The 13,065-nt window shown below is 43.1% G+C and overlaps 1 protein-coding gene across 1 annotated transcript in view; it reads left to right on the top strand.

The window, feature by feature from the left end:
- Window positions 1-13,065, top strand: part of LOC126165169 (MORN repeat-containing protein 4 homolog) — a 36,034-nt gene that overhangs the window by 14,016 nt on the left and 8,953 nt on the right. The gene's annotated exons all lie outside the window — the stretch shown is intronic.

Here is a 13,065-nt window from a genome sequence, read left to right as displayed (position 1 = left end):
CACCCCAGTGCCCCGCATGTAATAACTTGAGGACCTCCCGTCGTAAACTTGCAGGAACAACCACGCGAGGAGCTGTATCATTGGTAGCCAGAAGGAGAACTCCTTCCAAGACTGAGAGACGGTCTCGTAGAAGAAAATAATTACGAAGAGGGTCCGAGGCCCCGCCCGGAGGGCGGGACGACCACCCCTGCTGAATGAGGCGAACTACTTGCCGGAGAACCGGGTCAGCCGCTGTTTCCCTGGCGACTCGAGAACTAGTGATCGGGAAGCCATCAACCGCCTGGCGGGACGCCACATCCAAATGAAAACACATAATCTCCTCTCGATCAAATGTAGGGTCCGGGCCCACCGGAAGACGGGAAAGAGCGTCGGCGTTGGCATGCTGGCCTGTAGGGCGAAAACGAATGTCATAATGGTACTTAGAGAGGAACAAGGCCCAGCGCTGTAGTCTGTGGGCCGCCCTATCCGGAATCTGAGAGGCGGGGCCAAATAACGATATTAACGGCTTATGGTCAGTGATTAACTGAAACTTCGTGCCATACAAGAAAGGGTGAAACTTGGTAACAGCGTAGACAATGGCCAAAGCCTCTTTTTCCACCTGGGAGTAATGGGCCTGCGCGGGACTAAGCGTTTTCGACGCAAACGCCAGTGGTTGCTCGGAACCATCTGCGTTGCGATGGGCCAGGACCGCCCCCACCCCATACTGTGAAGCATCCGTAGCCAGGACTAACGGCTTATGGGGATCAAAAGTAGCCAAACAAGGGGCTGACGTGAGGAGGCCCTTCAACGAGGTGAACGCTCGCTCGCATGCCGGCGACCAATCAAAAGGAACACCCTTGTGCAGAAGGCAGTACAGGGGGTGGGCTATAGTAGAAGCCCTGGGAATGAACCGGTGGTAATAGGCTATCTTGCCTAAAAAAGCTTCTAACTCCTTCAGCGATGTGGGCCGAGGAAGGTTGACGATACCTTGGACCAAACTTCCTAGTGGCTGGATGCCATGCCGAGAGATGGTGTAGCCCACATACTCAATGGACGGTTGGAAGAAGGTTGACTTCTGCAGGTTGCAACGCAAGCCCACAGACCTGAATTTGAGAAAGAGGGTGCGAAGGTTGTGCAAGTGGTCCGTCGTGCTGCGGCCCGTGACAATTATGTCATCCAGGTAATTAATACAATGAGGGATTGTCGACGTGACATGCTCAAGATAACGCTGGAATATCGCCGGGGCACTGGATATTCCAAAAGCCAACCGCTGGTATTGGTAAAGGCCAAACGGGGTGTTGACGACTGCCAGCCGTTTGGAGTCCTCATCAAGTGGTATCTGATGATAAGCCTCTGACAGATCGATTTTCGAAAAATAGTGGCCTCCCGCCACGGCGGAGAACAATTCATCAGCACGAGGCAAAGGATAGGTGTCCACCACCAATTGGGAATTAATGGTGGCCTTAAAATCGCCACAAAGACGTAATTTTCCAGAGGGCTTCTTGACAATAACGAGGGGCGAAGCCCACTCACTGGAAGAAATGGGAAGAACGACCCCTAGGGCTGTCAGCCGGTCTAGCTCTTCCTTTACCTGAGGGCGGAGAGCCAAGGGGATCTGCCTCGCGCGTAGAAAACGCGGGCGAGCCGACGCCTTCAACGTTAAGTGAGCTTCAAAATCTGAAACACGCCCCAGGCCCTCCTCAAAAATGTCTGGAAAGTCTGAGATCAAAGATTCTAATGAGTGATAGGGAACGTCTTCGGAGACCAACTGTATGGTGTCAGCGATAGAAAAACCAAAAGCTTGAAAGGCATCCAGGCCAAAAAGGTTAGCGGAGCTCGCATCACTGACAACAATAAAAGTAATAGGCCGAGTGACTGATTTGTAAGTCACGTCGGTAGTGAATTGACCCAGTAGGGGAATGAACTGTTTACCATAACTGCGTAGACGCCGGTAAACTGGCGCCAACGGGGGCGATCCAAGGTCGGAATACGTTTGTGCATTCAACAACGAAACTGCCGCGCCCGTATCTACTTGCAGTTGTAACCGGCGCGACCGAACTGACACCTCGATAAAGAGTTTGCATGCCGATGCGTCGGGAGCCTGGCCCGATGAAACTTCCTGAATGTCAACGTCCATGTCCTCTGCACTTGCTTCCTTCGATTCCTTTGAGGCTGAGTGGCAAACTTTAGCAATGTGACCGTTTTTATGACATTTGCGACAAACAGCCCAACGCTGGGGGCACTTTGACCGATCGTGATGTATATAGCACGACGCACAGGACGGCAACAGGGGCCGGCGGCCGGAATTCTGTTTACGCGCCGCGCGGGAGCGGCCGTAACGGCCGGATTGTACCGCTCGCACGTCGTCCACCCCGGACACAGTGGACGCGGCCGCGCCGCCCTGAACCTCCGCGACGTCGCACCACGCTTCCAGCTGTTGACCTGCTGCGTGAGAGACTTCATACGATTGAGCAATGGACAGGACTTCTTCGAGGGAAGGGTCTTCTAACTGCAGGGCCCGTTGCCGGACCTCCCTATCAGGGGCCGAACGAACAATGACGTCGCGTACCATAACATGGGCATACGACTCCCGCGACTGCTCCGTGACAAAATGACACTTGCGACTAAGACCGTGCAGGGTTGCGGCCCACGCCCGGTAAGACTGATGGGGCTGTTTCTTGCATTGATAGAACTCGACCCTAGCCGCCACAACATGCGTGCGGCGGCGATAATATGAAGACAGCAATGAACACAATGCGTCAAAAGACAAGGACGAGGGTTCCTGCAACGGCGCCAGTTGCGAGGGAGATATCCAAGACAAGAAGAGAGCACGACATACCTCCGCATCGGCAACATGAAACGCCTGGAAATGCTGCCGAAGGCGATGTTCATATGCGTCCCAATCCTCCGCCGTCTCGTCATACGGGGGAAAGGGAGGAGGGAACGGCGCCGGAGCAGACGGCGGTGAGAGCAACGCCGGAAGCACTTGTTTCATGGTGGCCATGAGCTCCGTCTGCTGCGCAACCAAAACCCGCACCAAATCCTCCATGCCGTGGAGAAACTGCGAAACCGGAACAACGACGCAACACGCGAAAGAACGACCCTACTCGTCGCCAATTGTGTAGTAACACTGTTCACGTTACGTCGCACTTCACTTAGCGTAGACCGGGACTTTGTCCTAGGCATGCCCGATGTTGACTGACTGCACTCTGCCTGTCCTGCCGGAGTTGTTGTTGTTGTTACGCCGGCAGAGGGCGTGTCCGAATTCTCGCGTGCCCTCTGGTGGACGGGACTCTACTTGCGGCAACTACTGTCCATGACGCGCCGTGCCAATGTGCGCCTCCCGCGATCTTTCTGGTGGCTACTACAGATGTGCATGCAGATTTTCTGTTCCCAATATTCTACAGTTCTGCCTATTAACAGGCCATTGGAGATGGAAATGGGCTCATCTTTCTACAGGATGTTCCATGGCCAGTCATTGTCCACTTCCATGTGAGCAAGAAATATCAAACTGAATGTTTGTCTTGCAGGCAAATCAGTGGGAAGGAACCCCTGAACATGGCTGATTTTGTATGGATAGCAATGCAGGATGTTTGTAGGATTTTATGCACCAGCCTCACAGGCATGTCCAACATTCGGGCAATTTGTCATGCACCGCTTGTTTGCACATGACTGCCTGACTATTCCTGCAATGCTGTGGCCACATCGTTGATAGACGTCAGATCAACTGCTTTCCTCCCTCTGCCACAATGCGCTTCAGAAGAACCTGTCTTTTCGAATTTTGTAATTATTTTCTCAGCGGCTTAGCAGACACTCAACCAACACCTTTTCCATACCCCTCACTGCCCAGAATGTCTGCAAGGCTAATGGCGCACAGCCACTGTTCTTGTAAAAGAGCTTTACCAGCAGCATGCGATTCTTCATGGAGACAGTCATGTTGGGCATCTTGGATGTAAACTGGGGAACAGCTGTTTCCCCCTGCATCAATAGTTTGCTGTTCAAATTTAGCAGTGGTTCTCTTTCTGCAGCATTTCGGAAGTGGAACTTTAATTATGGACATACCGTAGGAGGAGTGGCTAAAAAGGTATTCCGTTACTTTTTTTTTACATCTGGAGATTTAAAATTTCCTGCTGGATGTCTGTAAGCGACTTGTGTGTACTTTCATACCAGAATAAAGAAAAAGACCATTATGGAGTATACATAGTATTGCACAGAAGGAAGAAGCTTGTACAGGATGTTCAGTTATCAGCATTGTATTAAATTACATAGCACCTTTCTGTTGAATAAATACTTCATTGACCTTACTTTTAAACTTCCGATAAGTTTCAAAACAGCACACATTCCGCTGGAGAGCGAAAGATTCATTTAATAAATAAACTGTACTTGTTTTCATGGAAAAGTGAAGTCGCATTCAGGAGAATGACAGTTCAAATCCATGTCTGGCCAGCCTGGTTTAGGTTTTCCATGATTTCCCTAAATCACTTCAGGCAAAGGCTAGTATGGTTCATTTGAAAGGGCACAGGCAACTTCCTTCCCCATCGTTCCCTAAACCAATGGGATCGATGACCTCAGTGTTTGGTACCCTCCCCTAAATCAATCAACCAACCAACCAACCAACCAACCATCCAAGGAAAAGTGAAGTGTTTGGATTTGGTGTAACTCTTTACTTACATAGCTACAAGCAGTTATCCTATTTTTTTTTTATTGTGGAAATTTTCTGTGAAAGTTTGAAGGAACCAATTGGAGATGGTATACTGACTGTAAGTAGTGTAAATTTTCCAGACTACTGGTTGGACCTTGGAATCCTTAGGTGTTCTGTAAGATTACTAGGGGGCTTAGTTCATTGATGTAGCAATCATGTCTGTTTTATTGCTATCATATGGGTCAATGCAACATAGGTGGTCTTTATAAAGACTGTGTTACCAGCAATTTATTCAGATAACTAATAAATGATCAAAGCAGTTTCTGTTATGATGGTTTACAAAGACCAGCATTTTATCCAGGTAATCAATACATATTTTGTTACTTAATCAGTAGTCTAATACATGGCAAAATTTGGCTGATGTCCTTGTCATACACAGGAGCACAGTCAATCATCTTAGGGCATGAGATATGGCACCACTAGTTTAATGCAGAGCAGGTTGAGCAACTGTTTCTGTCAAAATGTAAAGATTGTACATCACATATTAACAGACCCTAAAGATTTGTAACATTAGTGCAAAAGAAACATACAACATTACAGCATTTTTTGTGCCTTTCCATAAGGTAGTAACAAACATAATAAGGCAGTAACAAACATAACACAATATGGTGTACAATATGTACGTTCTAAGAAGACTCGCAGCAAGCGAGAAGTCAAAATACATTGACTTGAATTGAATGATTACCAACTGCCACCAATTTTAGCTAGCAGATGACACAGTAATTAATGAATCTAAAATGACAATAAAGAAGATAATTCAAAACTCAGTTATATGTAATACTCCAGTTATTGTCAACTCTGCATGTCACTTTGGTTCTAAAGAAGTAGATGCGCTAGATGGTGTTGTTAGCTAACAAACATTGGTGGTGACCAGTTAGTAATCAATACTGGTAGCATTGCTCACATCCGTAGGTTTAACCTTAAAATACCCTACACGTGCCTCCTGGGTGGTGCTAATTGAGCAACAGTGATTACAGGCAGCCAGACTATCCATAGGATCTCCTGGCAATGACATATCAACTAAATAGCAGAAACAGTTCTTTTCAGAGCTCATTAACATGAAACATTGGACCAACTATCAGACTCGTTCAACTGAATATCGAAAGCATTAGCAGAGCAAAGTGTGACTACCTGTCAAAATTTTTGCTGGACAACAATATCGATGTCGTTGCCGTTCAGGAAACTCGTGTTTCCAGCGAAGAAATATTCCAAAGCCGAGGTTGAATTCCTGGATATTCTCCACTTGGTGTAACTTACCATGAGGTGTATGCAATTGCTACGTACGTCCGGAACAACATAAATGAAGCTTCACTGATTTCTGTAAGTGTGGAGGCAGATATACATACAGTTGTCATACAATTGCATGGCATTACTATTACAAATGTTTACAAACCACCCAAAACAACATGGCCTGATTTTGTCCTACACACAGTAGAATATCCTGCAATTTACATAGGAGACTTAAATAGTCACCACGAACTTTGGAAGTACTCTCTAAATGATGCAAATGGGAGCATGCTTGCAGAATGGGTTGAAGAGAATAATCTTCATCTAGTGTTTGATGCCAAAGATCAAGGCACTTTCAGGTAAGCTGCTTGGGACAAGGATTCAAATCCTGACTTACGCTTTGTTAGCTGCAACAAAACTGGCTTTCACATCAACACCACAAGGAAAGTGATAGATGCCTTTCCTCAGAGCCAACACAGACCTGTAATAATACAAATTGGCTGCACGGTTCCTGTCATACGATCAGCACTGCATGTTCGATGGAGTTTCCAGAAAGCTGACTGGATAAAGTTTTCAACGGAACTGGGTAAGACCATTCGATGGATACCTCCATCACATAAGAACTATCAATGCTTCATTGGTGCAGTAATAGCAACAGCTAAAAAGTGTATGCCAAGAGGATACCAAAAAGAACATGTTCCAGGATGGAATGATGAAAGTAAAACACTGTACCAACACTTCCAGCAAAGTGATGACCCAGAGATAGCTACGGAACTATTGTCCAGCTTGGACATGTCTCAGAGGCAGAAATTGGCAGAAACAGTCGAAAATATGGACTTTACCCACTCGAGCAGGAAAGCATGGAGTCTTCTGAGAAAATTGGAGGAAGTGCACCAGCATGCAGAAAAAATTCCGAAGTAACACCAGATCAAATTGCTTCCCACACTATTACTACCTCAAGAGTACCTCCTGACAAGAAACATACAAGACATATCAGATGACAACTTCATGACCTGAAAAAGAAGGCATCTCCCTCATCTGAGTATACCCATCCCTTCACAGTTTCAGACATTGACTCTGGAGTGAAGGACCTCAAACCTCTTAAGGCGCCTGGATTCGATGGTATCCATCCAGAATTCCTGATCCATATGGGAGGAAAAGCTAAGAAATGGCTGACAGAATTCTTCACTGACATCCTGCTGACTGGTCATCTTCCATTGGAGTTTAAAAAGGTGAAGATAATATCTGTTCTGAAACCTGGCAAACCCAGCAACAAGGTAGAAAGCTATCGCCCCATTACCCTACTTAGCTGCTGCTACAAGCTTTTTGAAAGGCTAATATATAACAGAATAAGTAGCGCTATCCTAGAGAACATTTCAGTTGATCAGGCAGGCTTCAGACCAGGGCGTAGCTGCTGCGACCAAGTATTGTCTCTCACATCCTTCATAGAGTCAGGATACCAAATGAAGCAGAAAACATCTGTGGCTTTTGTTGATCTAACTGCCGCTTTTGACACTGTGTGTTGTGTGGAGGGAAGGCCTTATCTACAAATTTCTCTGAATCATACCCTGCAGAACAATGGCTCGACTGATTAACAGCACGCTAAGCGATTGGAAGTTCCAGGAAATCACTGGAAGCAACATAAGTAAAGAGAGGAAGCTGAACAACAGATTGCCTCAAGTATCAGTTCTCTCACCCTTACTGTTCAACCTATATCTATCTGATCTACCCGACACTTCGTCCAGAAAATACTGCAATGCCAATGACCTGGCTCTAGCCTTAAAACACCAGGAAATGAAGACAACAGAAGAGATTCTAGCCAATGACCTGTCTGCATTAGATAATTACTTCAAAATCTGGAGACTCCAACCCAGTGTGAGTAAAACAGAAGTGTGTTGCTTCCATCTAAATAACCGGTTGGCAAACATAAAACTGGAAGTAAGTTTCAGAGGCGGAATTCTTCGTCATAATTGGAACCCAAAATATCTCGGTCATCCTGGATCATACACTATGCTTCAAACAACACCTTCTTAACTTAGCTCAAAAGTTGAGGACTCAAAACAACATCCTCCATAAGCTATGCGGAACTACCTGGGGATCTTCAGCAACCACCCTGCGATCTTCAGCTCTGTGCTTGGTGTACTCAAGTGCTGAGTATTGTGCACCTGTTTGGATGAACAGTCATCATACAAAGCTTGTTGATACCCAGCTGAATACGACACTGCGCATAATATCTGGCGCAATCAGATCTACTCCGGTTTATTGGCTTTCACTGTTAACCGGTATAATGCATCCTGATCTACGCAAATGTACTGCCCTTATGAGAGAATTCCACAAGATCTCCAGGAATTCTAACCTACCCGTGCATAGCGACCTGCCACTTTTAAATCACAAGAGACTGAAATCACGCCATCCAACTCTGTGTGATGCTGCTGACATGGTTGCTAAGAATTTCAAACCTCTTGAAGAATGGAAAGGTCGGTGGGAAGCAGTGACAGATGTGCACCTGCATAACATCTTCTCAGGTGCTAAACTTTCAAGTGGGTTTGACCTACCACGCAAGACCTGGACTACTCTCAACAGAATCCGTACTGGCCATGGCCAATGCAGGCATGCTCTCTTTAAGTGGAAGAAGCTGCCTGATCCAGCCTGTGACTGCGGGGCTCCATACCAGACTGTTCACCACATTGTCAGTGAATGCAGGATTCGAGCCTATAACGGCGCCAAATAGGTCTTCCTGCTAGCAACTCCAGCTGCAGTGCGCTGGATTGAAGGACTGGATATTCAGTTTTAAAGACAAACTTAAGTTTCTTGTGTGTCAATATGTACATATGTATATGTAATTTAATTTTGTGATATGTCTGTATTAGCCATACGCTAAATAAAATAACTGGAAATGAAATTCAGCTGATTCCATCAGCCACCTCATAGAGAGCCTTCTTAGACTGAACGTATTGTAAGTCCAACTGCTACCAGTTTCTGTTATGATGGTTTTGAAATGTGAAGTTATAAATTCTAAAACCCGAAAAACAAATATCTTGCACTTGAAGTTTCAGTAAATGGTGTCAACATTGATTGCATGTTTGTCATAGAACATTTAGTAGAATGAATTTGGCATCCATTGTTACCACTATAATTTATATAATTCAACACAGATGTAGGTACTGTCTTGTCTTATTAGTGTGAGCTACAAGTATTTATAAGATAGTGCTACACAGTTAAACCATACTGAAAAGTTATTGTACCCTTTCACTGTCACAGTCTGGTGACATCCAAAGATAAACACACACCATTACAATCACTGGTGCAGGGATTTGGAGTTTAGTAATATTAACACTAATCCATGTATTCATCTTTTGGATCTGCAGCTCTTGTTTTTTCTGTCTGTGTTTGCAGTAAATTATAGGATATGGGTTCCGCCTTTTTGCAAACACACTGTTTCTTTTTGTTTTTACCTAAACATGTTTCAGCACCTCTGTGCCATCATCAGTGGGTTTTTGTTTATTGAAAACTGTAAAAAGTGAACATATTTTAGGTTGTAACTGATCTAACAGAGTGAGGCCTAAGGAAAGTTTATGTTCATTTTGCTTCTTATTGTGATTTTACATTATATGGTTTTGCAGGACCAACTGTATGATTTCAATAAACAAAAACCCACTGATGATGGCACAGAGGTGTTGAAACATGTTTGGGTAGAAAGAAAAAACAATGTATTTGCAAAAAGGTGGAACCCATATCCTATGACCTAATCCATGTAGTATGGCATTCCAGTTTTGCGAAAAGAATGCCAAACATTTTGGTATATGATTATTAATGAATCAAGTGTCAAACATACAAATTATGTAAAAATTATGTGCTGAGTATTAAAAACGTTCCAAAGCATGGAAAATAGGGAAAGGTGATAGTTACTGTAATATAAGATGAATCGTGTAAGATATATACCTACTTATGGAATATTCTGTCTGTTCTTGGAGGAACATAGACATATTAAAAACTTGAATACACAGTATTAATGTTCCCAATAATATTTATTTAATAGCCCATTCTGAACCAGCTTTCAGCTTCCTAGGCCATTGTCAAATAACTTAATACTAAATAGATAGTCCACACAACTTCATTGAGAAGATGTTCCACATCGGACAAATTTCAACCAAACTTGGTACATGTCCCTTCCTGTCAGGCAACAGTTACTGTGGGGATGAGAACCACTTACCTATTATACTTTAGGAGATATGACATCATAACCACTGAAATGTGTGAATGAACTGCAGTACTGTGTATGATGTTTTAATTTATTACTTCTTTTCTACTAACTCTATTCATAAACACGTTTTGCAGGCAGTATCCACTTATACCACTGAATGTACCTACAAAATTATATCACTTTATAACACATAGATCATAAGATATGATGTCATAAACACTGAGATACATGAAAAACTGCCAAATCATGCATGACTTTTAAATTTATTATTTCTTTGCTACTAACTCTATTTGCAACATATTTTGCTGACAGTATCCAGATATGTTGCTGAATGTACCTATACAAATTCGTCATTTTATGACACATAGTTCAAGAGATATGACATCATAAACACTGAGAAACATGAAAAAGTGCCTCATAGGGGATGAAGATTTGATACATTTATGTTTTAGTGCTAATACACTCCCACAGTCAAGTCAGCTTAAGGAAATCTCTGACACCTGGCAGCACTATTGACAGCTTGTAACTGTGAAGCACAAACAGCTGTAGGCAGAAATGATAGCCCTCTATAGAGCTATGAAGAGGCCTTGTCATAAGGATGTTTACAAAATAGTGTTATAGAAATGCAAACAAGCTGCACTCAGTTTAAAGGAACTGTGATACTGTACTTAAACATTTGTAAATAATGCATATTTCTTTGTACGGTTGTTTCATAACTTCAAAGGTGTTTTCAAGAATACATGGAACTGAATTTTTTTGGATACTTCACTACAAACACAGTTCATTTTTTGTTTTAGTTTCTAATAAAAAAAATTAAAAAAACTGGCAAAGGGAATACATAGGCAATGCTATGTTTGTCATGTAGTTAATAAATAAGTGTTGTTTCACCAGAAAGAGCATACATGTTTCATGTTGTTGTTGCAGTCCTCTGTCCAAAGAGTTGTTTGATGCAGCTCTCCGTGTTCCTGCATTCCTCTCAATCTGCTTACTGTTTTCATCTCTTGGTCACCCTCTATGATTTTTACCTCACACTTCCCTCCAATACTAAATCTGTGATCTCTTGGTATCTCAGAATCCCTTCTTGTGGTCAAGTTGTGCCACAGATTTCTTGTATCCCCAATTCTATTCGGTACCTCCTCATTAGTTATGTGATCAACTCATCTGATCTTCAACAGTGATCTTCAACATTCTTCTATAACACAATATTTTGAAAGGTTCTGTTTTCTTTTTGTCTAAACAGTTTATTGTCTATGTCTTACTTCCATACATGGCTACACTCCAGACAAATGCCTTCAGAGAAGATTTCCTAGCACATAAATCTGTATATGATGTTAACAAATGCTTTTCTCACCATTGCCAGCCTATATTTTATATCCTCTGTACTTCAGCCATCATCAGTTATTTTGCTGCCCAAATAGCAAAACTCATCTATGTGTCTCATTTCCTAATCTAATTCCCTTAGCATAACCTGATTTAATGTAACTACATTCCATTATCTTCATTTTGCTTTTGTTGATTTCATCTTATATGGTCGTTTCAAGACAAGGTCTCTTCTGTTCAACTGCTCTTCCAAGTCCTTTGCTGTCGGTGACAGAATTGCTATGTCATTGAAAAACCTGAAGGTTCTTTATTTCTTCTCCCTGTACTTTAATTCCTACTCCAAATTTTTCTTTTTTTTTCGTTACTCCTTGTTCAATATACAGATTGAATAACATCGGGGATAGGCTACGACCCGGTCTCACTCCCTTCTCAACCACCGCTTCCCTTTCATGCCCCTTGATTCTTATAACTGCCATCTGGTTTCTGTACAAGTTGTAAATAGCCTTCACTTCCTGTATTTTATCCTTGCTGCCTTCAGAATTTCAAAGAGAGTATTCCAATCAACACTGTAAAAAGCTTTCTCTAAGTCTACAAATGCTATAAACATAGGTTTGTCTTTCATTAACCTGTCTTTTAAGGTAAGCCATAGTGTCAGTATTTCCTTGTGTGTGCGCCTACATTTCTCTGGGATCCAAACTGATCTTTGCTGAGGTCAGCTTCTGCCAGTTTTTTCATTCTTCTGTAAAGAATTTGTGTTAGTATTTTGCAATAAAGACTTGGAGTTACTACATTTTTCTTGAAGTCTGAGATCACCTTGCCTGTCTCAAACATCTTGCACACCAGATGGTAGAGCTTTGTTGTGGCTGTCTCTCCCAAGGCTATCAGCAACTCTGTTAGAATATCATCTACCCCTGGGGTCTAGTTTCAACTTAGATTCTTCTCGCAGTACCTTATCTCCCATCTCATCTTCATTTATGTCCTCTTCCCTTTCCGTAATATTGCCTTCAAGAACGTCTCCCTTGTTCAGGCCCTATCTGCTTAAGACTGGTTTTCCATCTGAGCTCTTGAGTTCATACAGCTGCTTCTCTTTCCCCCAAAGGCCTCTTTAATTTCCCTGTAGGCAGTATCTATCTTTCCTGTAGTGAAAAGTGCTTCTAAATCCTTATTTTTGTCCTCTAACCATTCCTGCTTAGCCATTTTGCATTTCCTATCAATTTTATTTCTTAAATATTTGTATTCTTTTTGAAACAATGGAACATCCAGGATTGATGTAACAATATTATGAAAAGGAAAGTTACTGCTCACCAAATAGCAGAGATGCTCAATCGCAGATAGACACAACAAAAAGACTGTCACAAATAAAGCTTTCAGCCAGTAAGGCCTTCGTCAAAAATAGATGAGACACACACGCAAACACACACACACACACACACTCTCTCTCTCTCTCTCTCTCTCTCTCTCTCTCTCTCTCTCTCTCACACACACACACACACACACACACACACACACACACATGACCGCAGTCTCAGACAACTGACACCCTCCACTATTTCATCTCTTAAAGCTACCCATTCAGCTTCTAATGTAATTCTTTCCCAATTTTTAGTCTGTTGCCTAATGCTCCCTCTGAAAT

The sequence above is a fragment of the Schistocerca cancellata genome, chromosome 1 (genome assembly GCF_023864275.1).
Source record: "Schistocerca cancellata isolate TAMUIC-IGC-003103 chromosome 1, iqSchCanc2.1, whole genome shotgun sequence".
In the NCBI taxonomy this organism is placed as follows: Eukaryota; Metazoa; Arthropoda; class Insecta; order Orthoptera; family Acrididae; genus Schistocerca; species Schistocerca cancellata.
The sequence above is the reverse complement of the archived record's forward strand: the minus strand, read 5'-3'. Positions and strand labels throughout refer to the sequence as shown.